A 23,191-nucleotide genomic window follows, 5' to 3' on the forward strand; every position below is an offset into this window, starting at 1 on the left:
AGCAAAGAGGAATGTGATTCTTAGGACAGCCAGAATCCCGGCCCCCAGGCCAAGCCCGGCAGAAGGCCACCTGCTTGCTGAAAAGCTCCAGCAAAAAGGAGGGAACAGAATTCTTTGGTGTTTTCCTGGCTTCCTGTGCTTCTGATCCTTCCTGACTCTGCTTCCTTCCCTCTTCACTTTTTAGAATTCAGAGATAATAATGCTATTCTGAGACAGTGTGCTTGCAGGCATCTATGTTAAACTACATTTATTTCCTTATGGCTGCAGACCCTTCGGGCAAGAGACAGGAAAATACAGGTGATGGAAGCACGGACTCAGGACTTAGACTGGGTTGAAATTGCAAGGCTGCTGCTCTCTGACTGACTGCCTTCGGGCTGGTTATTTAACATCGCCATGCCTCGGTTTCCTCATCTGCTCCTTGGCTTTTGTAAGCTTTGGGCAAGATCCTTTCTAGGTCTCATGGCTATAAAGATGCTAATAATATCGACTCCACCCGGTTGTTGAGAACATTCTATGAAATGCTGTGTGCAAAGTGCTTGCTGGCTGGCTAACAGTAAGAGCTCAAAAAATGGTAGCTATTTTTTATTATTTTTTTATGCCTAAGAACATGGGAAATAGCTGCTCAGGCTCCATGAAATCTATATATGTTTTAAAACAGGACTCGGAGCCTTTGAACAAAAAGTCTCACCACTTCTTCCTCCTCTCACTGTGTCCAGGGGCCTGTGCGCTCCCTAACACGCGCCTCACACACGAGTAAAGCCCGGATGACCGTGCTTGCGCCTCGGAGCTGTCTGGACCCCTGGGATTTTGCCAGATACGCTAAATGGTAAATGCTTTGAAATATAGTAATGCTGTGCCATTCCCAGTGTGTCTCTGTTCATTTCTCTGCAGACAGTGTCTAAGTAATTAAGCATAGCATATGCTTCACTAGCACTTGCAGTTACGTCAGGGAGCACCCAGATCATTTAACATCTCATTTACTTTATAATCTAATAAGAAGCTCTTGAAATGCCCAGCTCCGCTTCAGATATCAGAAAAGAGAACAGTGGATGTGATCTCACTGCATATTTTACTGAGCTTCTCTTGGGAAAAGTCTTTGCTCGGGGAATCATCAGAATTTCCCCTCTCCAAGTTACTTTCACCGAGTTGCAATTATGTTACATTTCTTGACAAATTCTGGGTTTTTTGGTAAAATTGTAGTTAAGGAGATTCTCGTGTTACTCAGTGATGCCTGCGTGAAGTTCCAGATTTACATTTTTCTTTCAGGATTGAGGCCAGTGGAGACTGCTAGGACACTATTTCGCAATTTTCTGTGTCCTCTTTGTTTTCGCTGCTGGAAGCTCAGAGCCAAATTTGATTCAATCACATTATGGAGCCATTATCCTAACCTTTGGCCTTGATTATCTTTTACTCTTTTATTAACTTTTTTATATATGTCATTGTTTTGATCTTCCTCATTTATTCCAAAAGGCAGAGTGTACGTATTAAAATAAATTACCCAAAGGACTTCCTTCGAATGGGTTGGGGTCCTCAGTCCCCCACGGCATTGTGCGCTGGGATGGAATTAGACGCTGGGGTTCTTGCCCTGTCATCAGTGAGCCTTTCTTAGGACCGAAACTCACCATGTACAGGGCTCAACTCTCTACCGCGTCAAGTCTCATTTTGCAAGCTGGAACCACTTAGGAATCAACTTTCTCATTTTGGGCAAGTCCCCAGGAAATAAAACATTAACATTAAAATGTTTTATTTTAAATTGCTATATTACAAACAGCCCATAACAAGTAGAGCAAAAAAAAAAAGGTCCAAAGTAATAAGCTAGTTATTGTGCCATCTCTTCCTTGATTCCTAATTATCTCATCAAATTGCTAGATCCCTAGAAACCTTCACTATAGCTGCCCGCACATGAAGCATCATTCAGGGAAGTAAATATTTTAAGTTTTTACAGAAAAGAGAAAATGTTGATTAGAACAATGCATCCCTAGTTCAAGGCTAATGTGAACCAGAATTTTGAAACTCCTATCACCTCAAGCGTACTGAACAAATAAAGAGTTCTAACTTGGAATTGTGGATGCCTCTAGGGGGCACAGGTTTCAGTCGCTATTCTGAAGCTGAATTAGCCCTCACCTTGATAGTCTCTCTCCTCCCTCTTTGGGTATGTGTTCCCTGGGGCCTGGAGGCCCATTGATGGTCACCAAACACGTGGGCTTTCTGTTTGTGTGTTCCTCTCCACTTGGGCAGGAGAAACACAGCTGCATTGAGCAATTTTGTGTGAAAGATTTCCTAACGACACCCGCAGCTCTTCATCTGCTCTTCAGCAGGGAGCTGGAGCCTGGAAGCAGCAGGCTGCCAGCCCGTTAAGGACTGAGCGCTCCTATTCGGATCCTTATCTCTTTGGTGGCACAGACATGCTTATTAGCCATCATTATTGTCTTCAGGGACATTTTACTCTATCCGTTTCCTAGTTGGCTTTGAAGAGCCTTCTGTATTAATCAGGGGTAGGCTAACTATTATAACAAACATCTCCCAAATCTCAGGGTGGAATACAAATGCTTATTTCAATGGAATACAAATGCTTATTTCTCACTCAAGTCACAGGTCAATGTGGAATGGGATCTGGGGGATAGGAGGGGCCTGGGGGTGTTTCCCAGACCCTTCCGTCTTCCACCCAGTTCTAGGTCCTTGGTGTCCTCTCCATTTGGTTAGAGACTGGGGACCCAGACAGAGCATGGATTATTATGTGGGAAGCTTTTCTGGCTCAGGCCTGTAGGTGGCACCCTTCATTCTGCCCAAGTTCTTGGCCACGCGGACACATCCATGTGCAGGCAGGGCTGAGGTAGGTAGTCAGGCTGAGCGCCCCGAAGGGAAGGGAGCTGTGGCTTGGAGAGCAAACAACAGTCTCCTCTTCACATTCTGTTGCCCCAAATTTTCTATCTTTTCTTATATTAGCAATTTTTGGCAAATAGGCTATTTGTAAGGAATTCACCCCAGTAAGGAGCCATGTGTTCAGTGTGGCTTTTTTATTCTATCTCCCAAAGTCTCTACTTTCACCATCAATACCTACCATCACTTGTGATTCACTTAGGGTTTTGTTTGCTTGTTTCTCTCAACTCAGTCCATAACCAAGTTCAAAGTGTCTCCATCAGAGGAGCGGCTCCCATGCCTCTAGGGGTCAGGGAGATAAAAGGACAGACTGTAATGGGATGAACGTAAGAGAAAGTGAATTGTTGAGGCTGCTAAAAGCAGAGTGTGCACGTGGGCGGAAAGGAGGCGGCTGCCGTGCGGCCCCTGCCCATTGCCGCCAAGAAGGAAGGTGGCCGGGGCGGCAAGAGCTTCTGCTTATGTAAGACGCAGAAACTCAGATTTTTAAGTAAAATGTCCTCGTTTGTAAATGTTGGCCACTAACTAAACTGTCTTTAAACCTCTGAGCAGGCCGTTCAAAACACATCTGAGGGCTAGACACAGCTGGTAGGCTGTCATTTGCAATTTCTATTTTAACTTTTCTGCCCTGGAGCAAAGACAAGCTCTCAGAAGAAATCAGAGCAGGAAGCCCAGCCTCTACACACAGGCCTGGTCCTGAGGGTTCAGGGGCTCTCACCTCTGCGAGGGTAGCTAACACTCAGAATTCTGCATGTCGAGCACCCCGTTATTTCTTCACAAATGTTACAAATACAGGATGTATGTGAAAAAGTCAAAGTTCTTTTTCACGGATAAAAACGAAAGGGATGGTGAATCAGACTGATGCTACTTAGTCAGAAACTGATATTTGTGTGTGTGTATGTGTGTGTCTGTGTGTGTGTGTGTGTCTCTGTGTGTCTGTGTGTGTTCACATGGTCAATGGAGCTTGTCTATACTTAAAGTGGTATATACTTTAAGCTAAAATAGCAAGAATGCCTGGTGGAAATACATAATTTTATAGTGTTTTGTTTTTAGAATCTTGTCAAGGGGTGAAGAATGGAAGGGAAGGGGATGGAAAAAGTAAGGAGCACAAGAAACAATACAATGGAAAATATTACCTTAGGAAACCGCTTAGTGGAACACAAAAAGACGGACAGGAATAGAAATGAAAACGGGAGCGGTGGGCCCACCGGGAGATTTTCGAGCAATGGTTGGGATGGGCTTGCAGTGGAGGGAGTTCCTACTTCTCTAAGCAACAAAAGCAAATCCCAACATCCTTCTTTAGGGATAAAATGAGCCAGGAATGCCTCACAGGAGGTGGGAGCAGATGACTTTAATGATCTTTGGCACACTGAGACTCTGGGACCACCAGGATAGAATTTGCAAAGAGCGAAAAGGTTAAGATGTGGCATAAAGTAAGTCCCAAATTAAAAGAACATGGAAAAACATTCAAATAAATACAGAGACCCTTAAGAGGAAGGATGTGAATTAACACAGGGATAGCAGATAAGAATTCATAGGAACTTGAGGTTAAGGACACCAAATATTATAAAGTTATAGAAGAAAAAGAAAAAAAGTGAGTGGGTGTGTGTCTGGAAGGAGGAGATTGCTTCTAGAAGCCCATGCTATACATAACCAGACTTCACTGGAGGTCTGACCTTTGTGCACTTGCCAGCCATATCTTTTCTTGCTCAGTAGCCACGTCTGTTATCCTTGTATATTGTCCCTAGCTCGGGTTTCCAGCCTAAGATCCACAATGTACATTCATAGCAGATGCAGTCTTACTTAGTGAGTTTGGTGGAAGTATTTTGTTTTTATTCACTCACCAACACTTCTTTCAAGCATCACTTCTCACAAACAGAAATTTTGCATGTGTCTGATGTACCGTGGGGAGGTTTCATTCTGTAAACGTCTTCCCCACAATAAAGCTTCAATTTGAGGCGGCTTTCCTTTTCTGAGACACTGGTCTGCTTTTAACACTAGAACAATAAAACTTTGTATTTTGTAACTAGCCACTTTACAGAGTAAATCTTTGCAATAGTGTTTTCAATTTCTTGAAGTTTTTCTTATCTATACTTAATTTTTAAAAGTATATCATGAAACTTAGCATAGGCCTGGCCCATGGTGACATGAAGCATCAGTAATTGAAATGTAAGTCATCAGCTGTGATTTGTTTCATACATCTCATTTTAACCAACTAGGTTTTCTTTTCTGCAAATAGAGAGCTAAATATTTTAAATCCCTATATATTTGTGGAGACTTTGGAAATTGCTTAAGTTTCATTGGCTAATGATACAAATTTCTGGTAAATATATAAGAACTTTATAATGGCAGGATATTCATTCTAAAAGCTTCTGTGAATAAAAGGAATTTCCATGATGAATTTGAGGCTCAATCCCACTGATATTTTTTTTTCTTTCTTTCCAGAAGTTCTATTACCTTAATTTTTTCAAGGCACTGAAGGGAGTAAAAACAAATCAAAGATAAACTAAAACTTAGGGTAAATCTACATTCCTTTAGTTACATGCCAAATTTGATTAAGGCAAGTGAACTCTTCTGAAAGGAATAGACAAGTAAAAAATGCCAAAGAAAGGGAGAATTCACTTACTTTCACCCGGCTAATTCTGTCCACACAGTAACAGTGCTCGTAGTGCCGTGGGCGGATCTCCACCTACGGTTCTGATTGTTCCACTTGGACTCTCCTGAAATACCCAAGGTCCCCACACAAATTTGGGTTCCTTTTTAGTTGCCATTTGGGATTAAGAAGCCAAAGGAGAAAATGAGGAAGTGCATAATCCCCCAAACCAAGCCACCACCGTCAACCCCACTAAAGAACAACAGATCCGAACCAAAGAGGGGAACAGAGGCGTCTAAGGGACAAAGAGGAGCTACAAAAGGCCCGGGGAAAGCCACCACGCTGCCCGGCTCCCTGGGCTCTGTGCAGCCTATGGCTGCTTGAGTTCATCTCTGTTCCAGCTCAGGTTTCCAGCCCACACAGGAAACACCAACGCAGCTAGAATGACAAAGGAATCCTGGCCACTGATGCTAGAGTGAAACAAGTTCAGTGTGTTGCCTTTGCAGCAGTAAAAAACATACAGCCGCGGAATTCCCACTTTATAGGAAATTCCTCCTCTATAAGAATTCTCCCTAAAAATGAACACTAGAAAAGAAAATATAGAAGTACTTGCCAAGAATGGGAAGGCCTGAGATTGTATCATTTTCCTTCACTAAGGTATTAGATTCAAGAATGTCTGAACTGCGTTCGGTGCTGGTTTCTAGCTTGTGTTTAACCTCTGGGTGCGTTAAGCAAAGAATGGCTGCTAATCATGGTTAACCCAATAAAATCTGGCAGCTTAAAAATGTTGACACTATTTTGAAGATATGAACTCCGAAAACATAAAGACTGGGTATAAATTTAAGCAATTATCTCAACAATCATTTTTATTAGTATTGTTTAAATTAATATTCAATAACATTATGCAATAGTAACGGCCTTGTAAGATGCTTATATTAGCTTAGTTCAACGAAATTTTGATACCTCCATAGTGTCGATTTTATGTAAATTCTTGAGATTGTTTGAAAAGTTTTGGAACACTTACCAATTTAGAATTTGGGGCTAAATAGTATTCTTGGTGTTATACACATTTTCAAAGCTCCTGCCAATGAACCTTGAGAGTCAACTTTGTGGCTCTAACAGGATAGCCTGGCTACTCATCCACTCTTAACCAAGGTGCAAGTTTTTAGTCTAGGAAGGTTCTGCTCTCCTGCAGAGCACACTGCTGTGAGGGGAAGAGGTTCCACTGCCTGACAGGCTAACCCCTTCCAGGGTTGCAGATGGCACTGCCAGATCACCCTCAGTCTGCTGAAGAGGAAAATATATGGCTAAGACACATGCAACCCTGATGCAAAGGGCGTCAAAGAAAGTTTGCCTTTTTCATTCATTAATTTGCTCATCCATTCCTTTATGCTTCACTCATGAGATGTTTACGAATGTCCGCTGTACGTCCCTCCTCTGCTCAGAGCTGTTAAAAAACAAAATATTCAGTTGGGTAAATTTGAAAATCTAAACAATTCGCTAATTGAGCATCATCCCATCTAGCAATTAGAAGGGCGCTCTGAGGAGTTATGCAACATGGAGAGTTTTCATAGGCAGAGGAGGCGGGGAGTAAGGAAGTTATTACGGAAGAAGAGAAAGGATTGTTTCAGGCCTGGACATCTTTCGGGGGAGGGCCTGCAGGGGTTTTCTTCTGCAGATTCCCTGGCTAGAGCTAATCAGGGAATTTCAGACTCACTGTTAGAAAGGCAACATTCCTGGGATAGTTTGAAGCTGTCATTAAGTTTTGGTTTGCTGTTGTGGGGGCAAATGACTCCACTTGGGGCCTATTATTTCTTTTTTTAAGGGAGTTGCAGACACAATTCTGAAAAGTAAGGAAGAGAAAAAGAAAGGAAGAGGAGAAGAAGGAGCAGAATAGGAATAAGGATAAAATGGCAGCAGATGAATAATTACTGGGCATTATTATATGTCATGTGCTGAGTGCGTTATCTGCTACCTGCGAGGTGCATTAACGTATTGAATCCTCTCAACTCCTTGAAGTAAATATGTTCCTGATTCCCACTTTTCGGATGAGAAAAGTGAGGTCCACGCAGGGTAAGTCAGTCCCGCAGCTCAAATGGCTGGTAAGTGACTGACCTTGTTTTAGAAGCCAAGAATCTCTGATTCAAGAGGCAGCATCTTATTATGGTAAAAAGCAGTCTCTGGAAACAAGTGCCAGGGTTCAAATTCTGGCTCTGCCCCTTCCTGGCTCTGTAGCCTTGGGCAAGATCAACTGCCTCTGACTCAGTGCGCCTTGGAGTCGTTATGAGGTAGACCTGTTAGTGTGTGTCAAGCGCTCAGATGGACACCTGGCGCACAGTATGCACTCTGAAGTGTTTTTGCTTTTGGAGCCCATGCTCATAACTATCCGTTTCCTGTCCTCATGGAGCTTAGAGTCCAGCAGAGACTCGAGACCCACAGATAGACCATTCTAGTGCAGTGTGTTAAGGGCTCAGACAGAAGCATGCAATGGGCAGTGCCAATGAACATGCTGGTCTGGACTCCAGATTTGGAGGTTCAGGGACTCTTCCTAGAGCAAGTGGATGTAAATGGAAAGACCCGAAAATGGAGGAGGAGCGAACCAGCCGAGAATCTGGGGAGCTGGGATATGTGGTCAGGCAAGGCTAATTGTTTCCGAGAAACATAAGTTTAAAAAAGTTAATTCAGGGAATTATTGCAAGTCTTTACTAATGTTTTCCTGACTATTAAAGCAGGAAATAGCACACTTGACAATTATACTGTAAATAACATTTACAAACATATGCTAATTATTGAATCTGGAATTAGCATTTCAAACACCAAGAGTTTTTTTTCCCTTTTTTTCCTCCCCAAAGCACCCCAGTGCATAGTTGTATATTTTCAGTTGTGGGTCCTTTTAGCTGTGGTATGTGGGATGCCGCCTCAGCATGGCTTGATGAGCGGTGCCATGTCCATGCCCAGGATCCGAACCGGTGAAACCCTGGGCCACTGAAGCATGCAAACCCAACCACTCGGCCATGGGGCCAACCCCAAACACCAATAATTTTTAAAGTATTTTTGATAACTATTGATTGATATTAAACATTGTCAATATCAACACTGTATATTAAGAATACATAGAAATGTCAACTTTCTCATTCTTTTCCTGTTGCCTACTAGTCCTTTTTTGTCCTTCTTGCCTCTGTCCCCTCAGGTCCCCCCGGCAGTCCCCAGTGACAGTATTCATATGAGGTTTAGGTGCCTGCTATAAACCTCTTTGTCATTTCAGCATGTCTAACACCCCAGCGAGGCCCCACTGGGGAGAAAAGACAGCGTAAGCGACGGGAAGCAAGAGGAAAGAAGGTCTATTCAGGACAACACGGGACTGTCTGGTTCTTCTCTGGCACGTTCTGGTGTTTGTAAGGCTTGCTCAGCACTCCTGCTCTGCACAAGGGACGCTGCTCTTGCGCTCGTCATTTTCTTACTCTCTATAAAAGCATCTCAATATTCAAAATGTAGTATTTTCATTCAAAACAAAATTAAACATATAATATGATTTCAGTCGAGGGTATTATGGGCTCCAACCTGATCCTAGATCTAAAAACCCAAGCATAGGAAACCCTTGCTTCTTCACCTTTCAGCAAGTGAGAGCATGGCATTTAATCCCTGAATCTGGGGTTACACCGTCCACACGAAAGCAAAGCAAGGCAGACAGCGCTTTTGTCAGCACCGGTTGTCAGTCCCTGACAGCTGTAAGAAGAAAGACGTGCCACCCTCCCCGCAGCAGCAGAAAGGCTAACCCTCAACATTTCCAATATGAAATTTCAACCCCACAGAATGAATTTTTAAATTAAATTTAACTTGTTTTGCTAAAAAAAGAGCTCTGCTTTTTACAAATCCCTCAAGGACAGAGTACCTCTTGTGAATGCTGCCTCACTTTTTGTAAGATGTCTCACCATCTCACAGGGGCTCCTGCTTCGCTGTTTGTGGCTGAGGCAGCGAGGCGGGAAGCGCACACTGTCATATCTGGGGGATGCTTCTGCTGTCTGTGAGGTCTTTTAAGTGTGGCGACAGTCATAACAGTCTTTATCTCTACTTTCTGTGATTGCAAAGAAAGAAAGCCTTGTTTGCAAAGTCTAGACAGGGCCCTGTTTCTTTTTCTTGAACTTTCCATGCTTTTGCTCATTAGAAAACAAACTCATTTGAATCTCCTTTCTTTTAGTGGAACCTAATAGTACACTTGCAAAATCACAGTATAATTTTGTGAGCTATATTCAAAAACTGATTACACCCTACTTGACCAATTTTTTTTTTCCGTAAGAGAACCTAGAAATGTCTCACAATATAAATATGAAAATGCTCCAGGCCAAAATATATAATTGTTTTAGCCATATTTTCACTTGTAAGGCACAGTGCACTGAAATTGTATTCTTGATATTTCCACCCTATTAATCTCTATAAATACAAACAGTGAGAATAGAACCAGGATAACTAAGGAGGGTAGATGAGTGGATGATCCTTCTCTCCTTTGAATATCTTTAGGATTGCTGCCCATATACTTCATAGTGGCAACTTACAGCCAATCCATGGGAGCATTGGGAGCCATGGGTGGCCCGAGACACAAAGCACAGTTGGAGGATGTGTATTTGGGGTGCAAATAATCAGTATTATTAAGATATCCATTATTGTCCTTTGCAGTTGACACTGCTGCCCTTACAGAGTACGCTGATCCTACATGAAATGGCCCCAGACTCTAATTTTCCTATCACGACGCCTACTTTATAGCTGTGCTGTTTCCTCTTGGGCTATCGCAATGTCCACAGTCACTGCTTCCTAATATTTTCAGTTTACCTTTTAAGAGTCCTTTCTGAGGTGGCGGTTCTTAATCTATTGTAGATTTCTAAGAGAAGCGCTGGTGTGCTGAAGATTTGTGACTTCTATTTTGATGCTCAAGAGCCTCTTTTTGCTTTGTGCCTGATTCTCAGTGGTGATCTGGATAGTTGAGGGTTTCGGGTAAATGAGGGTTTTCTATAGGAGGCTACAGGGCTTGAAATGGAAACCATTCCTGAGAGTAGGCCATTCTGAACATGAAAGTATGTTTCCTATTAAAATAATCTGGCTGTCCATATCTTAGGCATACCAAAGCTAAAATTAATTCTCATTCTTCTTTGACATGAATTTGACCAAAATCAAATGTTCTTACTATGAAAACATATCCCATATATAACTTTCTTTTTACTTGATGCCAAGTGATTATTAAATTATTTCTGAAATCTTTTACAGATCTCATGTTACAAGAATATGGCTATGGAAATACATGGCTCTTTATTTTTCAACACATATGAATCTGATTTTAGCTAAAAACAAAGCACATATTTCAAGCAAATGAACAAAACATTGAAGCATATGAACAAAAGAACGCTTAAATTATCGTGATTATTCAATCAGTTGTTGATTATGGCAAAACATTTCCAGTATAAAACATGTGTTGAACACGTGCTTGGCAATCTTCCAAAATAATTTCATAGGAAAATCAAGAGGGAAAGAACTCAAAGTACTTTTCACATTTTTAATACTAAGTTTCTGTTAAGGCTACAACATGGAAATAATATAGAAATATCAAGTAATAGTTAGCTATTCCGTTGTCATTCGATCTTTTACATTGAATGCAAATTTTTAAACTTTTGGCAGAAACAGCCAAATCAAAATCTGTTGTACAATATTCTTGGGCTGACTGAAGTATGGCGGTGTCTCTGAGACGTTGTACGTAGTCCACACTGAAGGTGATTCTTTCATTAAATCTCTGTTCCTCACTGCCTATCGAAACAAAATGAAGAGCCAAATCAATTAGCCAGATAATTCTTTTCCAAAATAAAAGGAATTTTACTTTTTTTCTGATTTCAATTATAATATATACTCATGGAGAAAATGGAAGCAATATAAGTAGTCTTATATAGATTTTAATTTTTGTGAAATCCATGTCACAAAATATTCAGCTGATTTTAACCTTGAGGAAGTTCAAAACAGTATGAAGAAAGTAAACATTACTCCTGATTGTGCCACTCAGAGTGAGTCATCCTAAACATTTAGGAGAAAATCTTTTTCTAAGCATCTCTCTATACACATGTGTAGAAGTACACAATTTCAAACAAATAGGTTATTTCACAATGTGCTTTCAAATCAAGGAGCCATATAGAGCTTTCCCTGTCTATGAATAGGGACATACGTCAGCTGTCAAAGAGTTACATAAGATTCCAGTATATGGCTCTACCATAGCTTCTTCAACCAGTTCTGCATTAATTGATTTTTAGATTGCTTCCAGGACTTATTTTAAAAAAAGACATACTGTGGTGAACATCTTTGTACCTTTGCGGATCTGACTACTCCTCTTATGGGAAATTCTTTTATGTGTTGGAAACTCTTAGGCATACTCAAGCAAGGATTTTTATCTTCTCGTGGAAAGTGGAATCGACAGACATTGACCATTGCCTGTGAGCTTAAGCAACTACTGCAAGGATCTGTGTGGCCCTTTCCAGACTAGAAAAAATATTTTTACTACAAAAAACAGAGTATCTAATGTTTCAGATTTCCCTCTCAAAAGCCCTTTTTTGTTTCATGAATATGGTTTTCCTTTCTTGTATGGTATTATATTGATCTTGGAGAGAAGAAAAATGGTGCATTTCATCTGACATAGTTCAGCTGAATAGTGACAGCTTTGACTGTCTCCTTAGAAAGGACAGTGCTATAATTTAAGGAATTATGTTTGAAGTAGTAATATTATTGTCAGATAGACCTTTACTTCTCAGGAAGAAAGAGTTTTTTTCCTGGGTCTTCTTGTTAATAAAAATAAATCAAATATTTGGATTGCTTGCTTTAAAAATAAAGAGTCAACAAAAATGTGAAGAGAAAGTTTGTAAGATCATTGAGTGGTTTTAAAGACTAGAATGAAGGCTTTATGCTAAAGGATAAGTAGACACAATTATGCTGATTTGTTTTAAGAAACGCCAAAGGAAAAAGAAAGCGATTACTCTGAGATTGATGTGGAGGAGCCAAGAATCACTTCGAGCTTCTTGAAAACTGGCACAAAATCAAGAGGAAAAAGGGTCTTTGTTTATAGCGGAATTCGAAATTCAGAAGTAAAAGTCAGTGGGTCTCTACAGCACCCTGAAGAATTGCTCAGTGAGTGAGTGAGTGAGAGGCAGGAGGCGAAGGAGAAGACAGGAAGGGAGGAAGGTAATAAGTATCAGACAGTTTCAGAGAAAGAGGAAGCCACGAGTAATTCCTTCAAGCAACTAGACTTTGTCATGGGAGACACTGATGAATATTATATAAGGATTTTTCAAGATTTTTTCTCTTCCTTCAGGTCAGCTGAGCTTTGTCTAATGCTCCGTGGAGACGCCTGGCCTTTGATTTTGTGTAGCTCTCGTCTTACGTTAGAGATCTCTGCAGGAGCGTACTCTTACTGACCTCTACTTTTGAGCTCATTACTGAACGGCAAGAAGGGACCTCTAAAAGTCACCCAGAACTTCCATTTCCAGGAATGGCTGAAAACAGTAAAAATTGGTCTAGTAATTTTCTCCAGGAGGAAATAAAAGGGTATTCTAGTGGGGATGAGACATATGGAGGCTTCTAGGGTGCTGGCAAAGTTCTCTTTCTTGACCTGAGGTTTCCCAGGTAATAATTATATCACTTGACCTGGGTGGTGGTTCCTTGTGTTTGCATTGGTCTGTGTGTAAGTTAAATGTCACAAGAGAAAATTTTTTTTAATTATTTAATTCAGCCCTCAACCTTCAGGCAGGTAGATTTGGCCCACTCAAGATACATTTTCTTTCTCCATGAATAGAAATATTGTCTTCCTTTAGGATCCAAACAACACTTTCTCAAATCCCACTTACCGGGGGCTTTAGTAACCTACATATCAAATTGAAAGCTACAGGACATAATCTGAAAATGTTGAAAAGGTTTCTGTGACAGTTTTTGTCTAGAGCATTAAAGTTTATGAGGTAGCCAATTAGAATCCTTCATAAGAGGAATAGTCTCCATTATCTATTACAACAATTTTATTTTAGCAAAGAATTCCTATTCTCATACAACTACTTTAAAACCTGCATTAGGAAGTTCTACTTTCTGAAAATGTCCCACAAATCAAAAAGTAATGAGGTGGTTTTTAACCCAGTCATGTGTCACTTAATGACAAGGATACATTATGAGAAATATGTCGTTCGGCGATTTTGTTGGTGTGCGAACACCAGAGCACACTTACACAAACCTAGATGGTAGAGCCCACTACACACCTAGGCCAGATGGTTCTGATCTTATGGGACCACTGTCGTATGCACAGTTCATCGCTGCCCAAAACGTCATTATGCAGCACATGACTGCAATTGCCACCAAAAGATAGATTCTCTGCATTTTAGCCAGAAGATATTTGGAGTAGAAACTCTTAACTTCGTGATGAAAAATCGTTATCATCAGAATAATTTCATCAACCATAGCTAAACTTTCTTGAACACTTCCTATGTACAGACATCATGTTAAGTATTTACAAACATTATCTCATTGAATACTCACACAAATCCTGTGAGACATGTAGGGTAATTGGTCAGTTCCATTTTTTAGACTAGAAAACTGAGAATCATAAAATTTAAGTATCTTGCCCAATATAAGACATCCACTGAGTAGTAGAGCTGAGATTCAAAATTAGGTTTGTCTGACCCCAAAGTCGTAACTCATAAACACTGTCCAATATACTATGAACATAGTAAACAAATTGATATAGAATCATCAGAGATAGTATTAGATCCTTAATAAAGATTTTTGAGGGGTTTTCAAAAAGATAAAATTAAAAGTAAAACTGGACTCTGATAGGCCAATTCTCTTCTCTCTATTTCTTATATGCCTGCATTCTCTGAGTCCATATTTTTTCTTGAAGTATTAGTTACTCCTACTGTTTTCCTTTCTATAATCATAATATTGATTAGACAGCCTTTCCTAGAATGTAAATTAGTGTTTCATCTCCCAGTGAAATTGGAAATACCCACTCTGAAGAAATGAAGAATTTCTTTTTTTTTTTTGAGGAAAATTGTGGCTGAGCTAACGTCTGTTGCCAATCTTCCTCCATTTCATGTGGGATGTTGCCACAGCCCGGCTTGGCAAGCAGTGCTAGGTCCGTGCCTGGGATCTGGACCTGCAAACCCCAGGCTGCCAAAGCGCAGTGCAAGAACTTAACCACTGTGCCACCGGCCAACCCCAGGAATTTCCTTTTTTTAAGGTAGAGTAAATTTTTGTGAAGGTAGAGGAAATTATAGTAAAGTTGTCTGATCATGCTATCTTCCTAGTTGATATGGGGATATCATGTGAAATTTGATTTCAGTGAGACTGAGTTACTCAATTTCTATCTAGTCTCAATTTCAGTGATACATCAACCAGCATTTAGTTAACGATAATTTATGTAGAGAATATGTGGTAGTGATATTTGGCCTATAAAAATTAACCAATAGTTAAAGGAGGTAAAGTCAACATTGGTTGAACTAAGTGTTGAGGTTATTTACAAAGTTGCTTTATGCTGTTGTTGACAGAATTCATTTAAATTTCTCAAAGTGATTAATTAAATGGAGAAGGGGTCTACCACCCTTGTATTCCTTAGGGCTTTAAGTGTGGCACTAATCTTGCTTTTTCTACCAAATGTGATATTATTTTGGCTAGGGTATATGTGAGTGTGAGGGTGGTGGATGGAGAGTGGGATCGTTCCAGAGGCTTCCACTTAGCTTTGCCCACTATGATAGCTCTTTACCCCACACACTAAGGAACCAGTGTGAGGTTCCTATCATCTATCAAATATATCTATTCTAGTTAAACCATTGCGGACCAGGGAAATTGCCTTGGTTAGGTCTGTGGACATGACCTAGTATGAGCTTGGCCTTGGCCAGGACTCCTTTTGTCTTATACTCCTGGCTGTCCTATACTCCACTTCAACAGAGAGATTGTGATGTCTTCATATCTCAGTGTCAACTCAGACCCTATGTCCAATAATCCTTGAAATGTTTTGCATTCTGCTTTCTCCATATATAGTTCCTCGAGTACATGGCCATAGGTCTCTCTGTGGAAGAGTAATAAGGACATTTATTATGATGTATACTTGTTATTGCAGGGTCCTTTCTCCCGGGGATCTAAGCTTTCTTCAGTCAATGGACTATGGATCTGAAACTGGTTCAGGTCTGGAAACTGGGCAAGGGATTATGACTGTGTGTTTGGGTGTCTGCCATCAGTCTCTTGATCATACATGTTTGATTTCTTTTGATGTATAGATTAAGACATACTCTTGTTGTTTTATCTTTCATACTCTGAGGGGGGTCATCCTCTATAGCCGTCTACATGTCACAATCTTGCCATTTATGGTAATGGCGTCCACTGTCTTCTGACATGGAAGCACTGCCCACCCCACCCCCCCCCCGCCCGCCTCTATATTTCAAGATCCTATCATTCACATTGCCCTCAGGGAGCACAGTTCTGTAGCAGGACCCTCTATCATCACCTTGGCCTACAGGGGACAGCCACTCTGAGCCTTTTTGTGATGCTCATTCCTTCTTGCTTGGTGTACGGCATGTCCTCTGGGTCCTCCCTTGGAGCGCAGCCATATGGTGGGTTTCAGTCCTTAACGGTGTATCTGCTCTAGAACGCCCACTTCTCCAAGCCTTTTGGTCACTTTTTCCATAGGCTGCTGTGACAGTTTTGGCATTTCTAATTCACTTAATGTGGGGCATTTCTTTCTCCAAGCTTTCAAGTGCCACCCTAGCAGCATGTTAGCACCCTCCCCAGATAAATGCTCCCTGATCTAACTTTCTGTTCCACTCATCAGGCACCCTGAGGACACAGAACCATTCATATTCTCTTGGCTCCAAATGGTCTGTGTTGGCTAGATCCTGCAGCTTCTTTGGGGTATAATTATTTTCCTCTCTTAAGTGATACAACACTTCCCTGTCAGGCTGTACTTTAATTAACCCTGGCTAGGATTAGACATGGAGGGCCGCACGTTCTCTCTTGCATCGTCTTCAGATAAAGGAGATAGCATTCGCCTTTAACAGAGGAGACGGGCTGAGAATTCAATCTGCTCTGGAGCTCCGAAAGTGTTCTAATTAGTGCCTAGACCTCATCCTCAGTTTTTAATGTCCTCCTGCTGCAGGAGATGAGAGCCTTTTTATGTGCTGCCAAAGAGGCGTGATGGCTTTCACATTTAGCTTTAATTGAGGATTAATCACTGTGATGGGCAGAATAATGTTCCCCCAAAGATGTCCGTGTCCTAAATCCTGAAACCTGTGAGAAAGAGACTTTAGAGATATTGAGATACTGAGGATTTGAAGTGAGGGATGAGCCTAGATCCCCTGGGAGGCCTGAGGGATGCTAAGGGTCTTTATGAGTGGGAGGCAGGAGGGCCAGAGGCAGAGAAGGAGACTGATGATGGGAGCACAGTGGTGATTGTTGCCTGGAGACCATGAGCCAAGGAGTGCCTGCAGCCTCTAGAAATTGGAAAAGGCAGGGAATGGATTGTCCCCTAGATCCTGAGAAAGAATGCAGCCCTGATGACACCTTGATTTTAGCCCAGTGAGACCCATTTCAGATTTCCGACCTCCTGAGCTATCCTATAGTAGACGCGTGTTATTTTAAGCACCAGGTTTGTGGCAATGTGTTACAGCAGCAATAGGAAACCAGTAGTCACTGTCTTTCTTCACACTTAGCTGTGATTGCCCCAACAATAGCCTTCCCATTCCATAGTCCTTAGAATGAATACTTCCCCCAGCCTCTCAGATGCTTAGGACCTTGTACCTGCTACTGTACCCCTTCCACCAATATCCTATGCGAGCTCACCCCACTGAAAGACTCAGCAGTTAACCGTGCTACCCCATGCCAGGAACTACTACCAACAGCCATGGGGTCCTCACTGCCTGCTGGTCAGCACGTGATCCAACCCTCAAATCCCATTTTGGTGCCTGCTTTCTCGGACCACTTCTGGCACCAACTGTTGCAGGCCAGGTTCCTGAGGAAACATACACTGAGACGGAGATTTGTATGCCTAAAATGCACTGAGGAGAGACTCTGGGATTGACAAATGTTGGGGTGAAGGGAGCAGGAATGCACAGAGGGAGAGGCTGAATTGTGATACAGCGAAAACAAAGGCCTCAATGGATCCCATGCGGACTCTCTAGCCGGAATGGCTTTTCAGAGTTATCCTAAATACAGGCAAGAGTGCCAGAACGTGTCTCTCTACCTCAACAAGTCGTTGGATTGGGGCAGCCTGGGAAGGGGACATAGCCTCGGGTGAATGGCTGTCTTCAGCCCAAGGGTAATAACCACGGAGGGACTCAGCTCAGAGCTGTTAGCCATCAATACTCCCAGCAGCTGGGCAACGAGCGCTCAGTCCTGCCTTGGAAGTGGGCGGGATCAGGGTGGGGGCCACAGTGTCCGCTCCGGTACGTGTGTGTGTGTGTACAGATATGGATAAAGATATTAAATATGCCTTGGGCAAGTGAGGTCAGTCTAGACACATTTACAGTAATTTCTCAAGCAGAAATGTCATGAACCCCTACCTACAACCATAGTCTAGTTTTAAAAGTTTGTTATCCTAATATTTCCTAGAATCATTAGGCATGTTTATACTATATCCTAGATGAGATTATTTTGCTGGAATGGTAACTGCCTTCCTGCCAATGTAGAAACTCATTACTTCCCTTTCCCATGGCTTCTCAGGAGTTCATGAATGTGGAGTGTGTGTGTGAGCACCTGCGCAAGTGCGGCATGTGAGGGTGTATGGCCTATGAGTGTGCAGGTGAGTGTGTGATGTGTGTGTATGCAACAGAACCGTCACCCGCTGATCTGAAGTCCCGCTGCTCCAGCTGCCCTTCTCAGCATCTGTCTGGTACATTCCCAGCTTCTCCCACCTCCTCTCTCCCCGCTGTCTGGTGTGGTTCCTGCAGGTGCCAATTTCTGTGCTCACAGGCTGCTTCCCTGACACAGTGCATCACTTCCTGCCATTCGAGGATCCCTGGCTTTTCCTCCTGGGGGGCCCGTGCAGCCGCCCTCATCTGCTCTGGACGCCTGATGCCCCTCTCACCGCCTGCTGCCTTCCTTGGGGCCTGCAGTGCTTCTCTCTCTAGTCGGTACCGAAACATTGCTCCGTGCTCACTCTTGCTCCTTGAGACGTAAAACCTACGGGATAAAGCCTTGTGCTCCTCATAGGCTGGTCTTTCTTTTATTTCAAATCCCTCTTCTTTTCAGCCATCAAGGCCTTCTGAGGAGAAGGCAGAAGTCTTGAGTCAGTGAATTTTCATACGCACACACACACACAGAAACCTATTTCACGCGGATCCACTGGGCTCCCTCCAGCACCAGTGCCTTGTGGCTGAGTCTGACCTACCTGCCAGGTCCCTTCTTTATTGATTGCTCTCTCAGGATGCCTCTTATCTTGCCTTGATGTTGTTATCATCAACCCCTCAAGACCCTCAGGCATGTCTGTGGGTGTCTGATCCTCAATTCTAAAGAGGGTTCAATTTTTCCCCCCTATGGAGTTTTTATTCTTCAAGAAATTTGAGCGTTATAGCTATACCACCATTTCAGTATTGAACATGCAATCAAGGCTGAGGATTCCTGTGAGCCTTCCTGCTCAGAGCACAGGGCCTCTGGAAGAAACTGCTTCCCAACACTACATCCCCGACTTTTGCGGTTCCCATCCACGCGGCCCTGCTGCATGTAGGGAAGTGGCTGCTCCCGTGGAGCTCATAGCCATATGTCATACCCAAGTTTGAAAATCCTGCTATTTAAATCTACTATAAAATAAGTGTAGTACCATCAGTCAGTAAGTCTCACAGTGGAACAGTTTGCTGGATTTTTAGTGAATAGCAATTCCTGTTGCTGGTTTCTGTAGAGGCTATGTTGTATTAAAACGACAGCAACAACACAAAACAACCTCTGTCTGTAACACTACAGTGACCTGCAGCGTGGGGAGGAGCTCACGCTATAGGCAACCCTGGGAATCAGCCACACCAAAAGACCTGCAAATTCCTCTCTCTCATTTCCCACTTGCTGTCACATGTGCTCAGTAATGGCGAGCAGATTACCTATATCTCAGCTAAAATGCACAAGTCAAATAAGCATCTGGTGTGAATTCACTGTACACATGGAAAACAGATCAGAAAGAAATACAATTTTTTAAAAGGCTGTTAACTCTGGATAGTGAGAATATGACTAATTTTATTTTTTGAATATACTTTTTAGTAATTTCCAAATTTTCTATAATAAGCACGCATTTTTTTTTTCTGATTATAAAAGCAATACACGACCATTGCAGAGAAATTATAGACTACAAGTCAGCGTATGGAAGAAAGTAAAGATGACATCACCACCCGTCACCATCACCGAGAGGCAACAACTGGTAATATGTTGGTACGTTTCGTTTCCATTTTTTCTGTGCACCCAGATGTGAACGTACATGTAGTAAACTAGAGTTGATACTGGGTGTTCGGTCATGAATCCCGCTTTTTTTTTCACATAACATTGTATGGTGAGCTTTTCTGCTTATCCTTAATTTTTAAAACACCATTTTTATGAGGGCAGGATATTACAATGCATTTCCCTACTGCTGGACATTAAGATTATCTCCAGTTTTTGACATTATAAATAATGATGTGATGAATACGGTTATGTGTAAAGATTTAGCCACATATCGGATTCTTTCCCTGGGATAGATTACAAGAAGTGGGATTGGGTTACTTTCATAATCAGAAAAAAACACGTTACATTAAAAAGTATCAATTCATGATGGGGTCAAAAATGACTGCAAAGTATTGGGTATTATTAAGGAATTTTGGGAAATAAGCCATCTTTCCCTGTAGCAAATGTGACAGGCCAGACGCAAGGCTGCCTGGGTTTAATGGAGGAAGCCAACGCCTGGTGCAGGGGGCTGTCTAAGCCACCTTCCTTACCCTAGGAGCAGGAAGCGGTAGGCTGAGAACATCGTTATTGGTAGCACAGAAGAGAAATACAGTCAGTGGTTGTTTCTCACGTGGGGAGACTCCCAGAGGAAGGCGGCTTTTGTCGTCTGCGGTGGGCGGCATTCCGCTTTCCCTGGAGGGACAGTATGGGACAGCAGATAAAGCAACCTTGAAAAGAGGAGCCATTTTGCAGGTGTGACCTCAAAACAAAGCGGCAGTCAAGAGGCTGAATGTAGCTGAACTGTTCCCATCGCTGGGCTGAGCCTGGCGGGAACGACCCCAGGCACCCCACACCAAGGGGAGTTACGGTCCCGCCTCAGTACACAGGATAAACTGCAGGGAGAAGAAACTTCTCTCAGACTATGATCCATGCTGTGCTTCGCGTCATTCAGACCAGTATGCAGAGAAGATTACTGGGTCAGACTGAGAGAGAACATTGTGGTAGAAAATGATGAGCCAAGACATACAGAAGGCCCAACCTTCTCTCTGGAAGGATCTTGGTATTCATCTCAAATTACTTTCATTGTCTGCATATGGTACGTTTCACATTTGAGAAAACAGTTCAAACCATGCATGCAAATAAAAGCTGAGAAAGAAATAGTGATGTTTCCTTGTTTGGAATTAAAAAAATCCAAACAGTTCTAAGAAATGATTTAGAAAGATTTGAGATTAACTTTAAACTTTCTTTGTGCAGCAAGCATAAAAGTATTTTCACTAATGAAGGAGGAAAATAAGAATTTTTTCAAACCATTGAAATAAAACACTCAGTAACTAATCTCTATGGACTGCTATACCTATAAATGTATGTGTGTTTGGGTATTTTTCCTTTAATAAGAGGTTGAAAAAAGTTATATAAAATACATGCTTCCTAGTTTAGGCAAACTTCTCTCCCTGCCGAAAAAGCAACGCTAAACTTTGGCATTAGTCCATGTTATCAATTATAATAATAGACAAATCTTATAAAAAATGACTTTTCTTTGAGGATAGTGACAGACATGCCAAATCATTTCGGTTTCTCTTTGCACAGCTAAATTAAGAAACTCTAGATTAAAGACTTGAATGTAAGACCTGAAACCATGAAACTTCTAGAAGAAAACATAGGCCGTACGCTCTTTAACATTGGTCTTAGCAGCCTATTTTCAAGTACCATGTCTGACCGGGCAAGGGAAACAAAAGAAAAAATGAACAAATGGGACTAGATCAAACTAAAAAGCTTCTGCACAGCAAAGGAAACCATCAACAAAACGAAAAGACAACCTAACAATTGGGAGAAGATATTTGCAAACCATATATCAGATAAGGGGTTAATATCCAAAATATACAAAGAACTCATACAGCTCAACAACAAGAAAACCAACAACCAAATTAAAAAATGGGCAAAGGATCTGAACAGAGATTTCTCCAACGATGATATACGGATGGCCAACAGGCATATGAAAAGATGCTCAACATCATTAGCTATCAGGGAAATGCAAATCAAAACTACAATGAGGTATCACCTCACTCCTGTCAGAATGGCTATAATTAACAAGACAGGAAACAACAAATGTTGGAGAGGATGTGGAGAGAAGGGAACCCTCGTACACTGCTGGTGGGAGTGCAAACTGGTGTAGCCACTATGGAAAGCAGTATGGAGTATCCTCAGAAAATTAAGAATAGATCTACCATGATCTATCTACAATGATCCAGCTATTCCACTGCTGGATATTTATCCAAAGAACTTGAAAACGCAAAGGCATAAAGATACATGCACCTCTATGTTCATCGCAGCATTATACACAATAGCCAAGACTTGGAAGCAACCTACGTGCCCATCAAGGGACGAATGGATAAAGAAGATGTGGTATTTATACACAATGGAATGCTACTCAGCCATAAGAAATGATGAAATCCGGCCATTTGTGACAACATGGATGGACCTTGAGGGTATTATGCTGAGTGAAATTCGTCAGAGGGAGAAAGTCAAATACTGTATGATCTCACTCATAAGTAGAAGATAAAAACAACGACAAACAAACACATAGCATTGAAGATTGGACTGGTGGTTACTGGAGGGGGGGCAGGGCAAAAGGAGTGATTAGGCTCACATGTGAGGGGATGCACTATAATTAGTCTTTGCGTGGTGAACATGATGTAATCTACACAGGATTCAAAATATATTACGATGTACATCTGAAAGCTATTTAATGTTATAATCCAATGTTACTGCAATTAAAAAGATTAAAAATTTAAAAAATAAAAAAAGAAATTCAGTCATCAATCATGTTGAATTTGTTGAAATGCTTTTTATGTCAGGTTGGCACAGCACTAGCTTGTTATAGTTACTGTCAGACTCCTCATTTTATTTTTTTAAAGATTTTATTTTACTTCCTTTTTTCTCCCCAAAGCCCCCAGTACATAGTTGTATATTCTTCGTTGTGGGTCCTTCTAGTTGTGGTATGTGGGACGCAGCCTCAGTGTGGTTTTGATGAGCAGTGCCATGTCCGTGCCCAGGATTCGAACCAACGAAACACTGGGCCGCCTGCAGCGGAGCACGCAAACTTAACCACCCGGCCACGGGGCCAGCCCCAGACCCCTCATTTTTTTTAACCAGATATTCTCAGAAGAAAGCAGATAGCATTTGATGTGAAAGGAATGAGTTTATCAGGCTGCTTGTGATAAATGAACCACATTTAAAGATATAAAAATTGGTAGAGGGTGAAGCTTAAAATATCTCCAGAAAGAGGACAATGAGTTACAAATAATAAGCACCAAAAAAGAA

At 41.8% G+C, this 23,191-nt stretch overlaps 1 long non-coding RNA gene across 1 annotated transcript; it reads left to right on the forward strand.

Annotated features, from left to right (window-relative positions):
* Positions 1 to 658: 658 nt before the first annotated feature.
* On the forward strand, positions 659 to 22,687 carry LOC139084792 (uncharacterized). Its single transcript, XR_011542545.1, has 3 exons — positions 659 to 826; positions 19,769 to 19,882; positions 21,458 to 22,687. It is a non-coding gene; the product is annotated as an uncharacterized lncRNA (long non-coding RNA).
* The last annotated feature ends 504 nt before the right edge of the window (positions 22,688 to 23,191 follow it).

This window comes from Equus przewalskii, chromosome 7 (genome assembly GCF_037783145.1).
Source record: "Equus przewalskii isolate Varuska chromosome 7, EquPr2, whole genome shotgun sequence".
Lineage (NCBI taxonomy): Eukaryota > Metazoa > Chordata > Mammalia > Perissodactyla > Equidae > Equus > Equus przewalskii.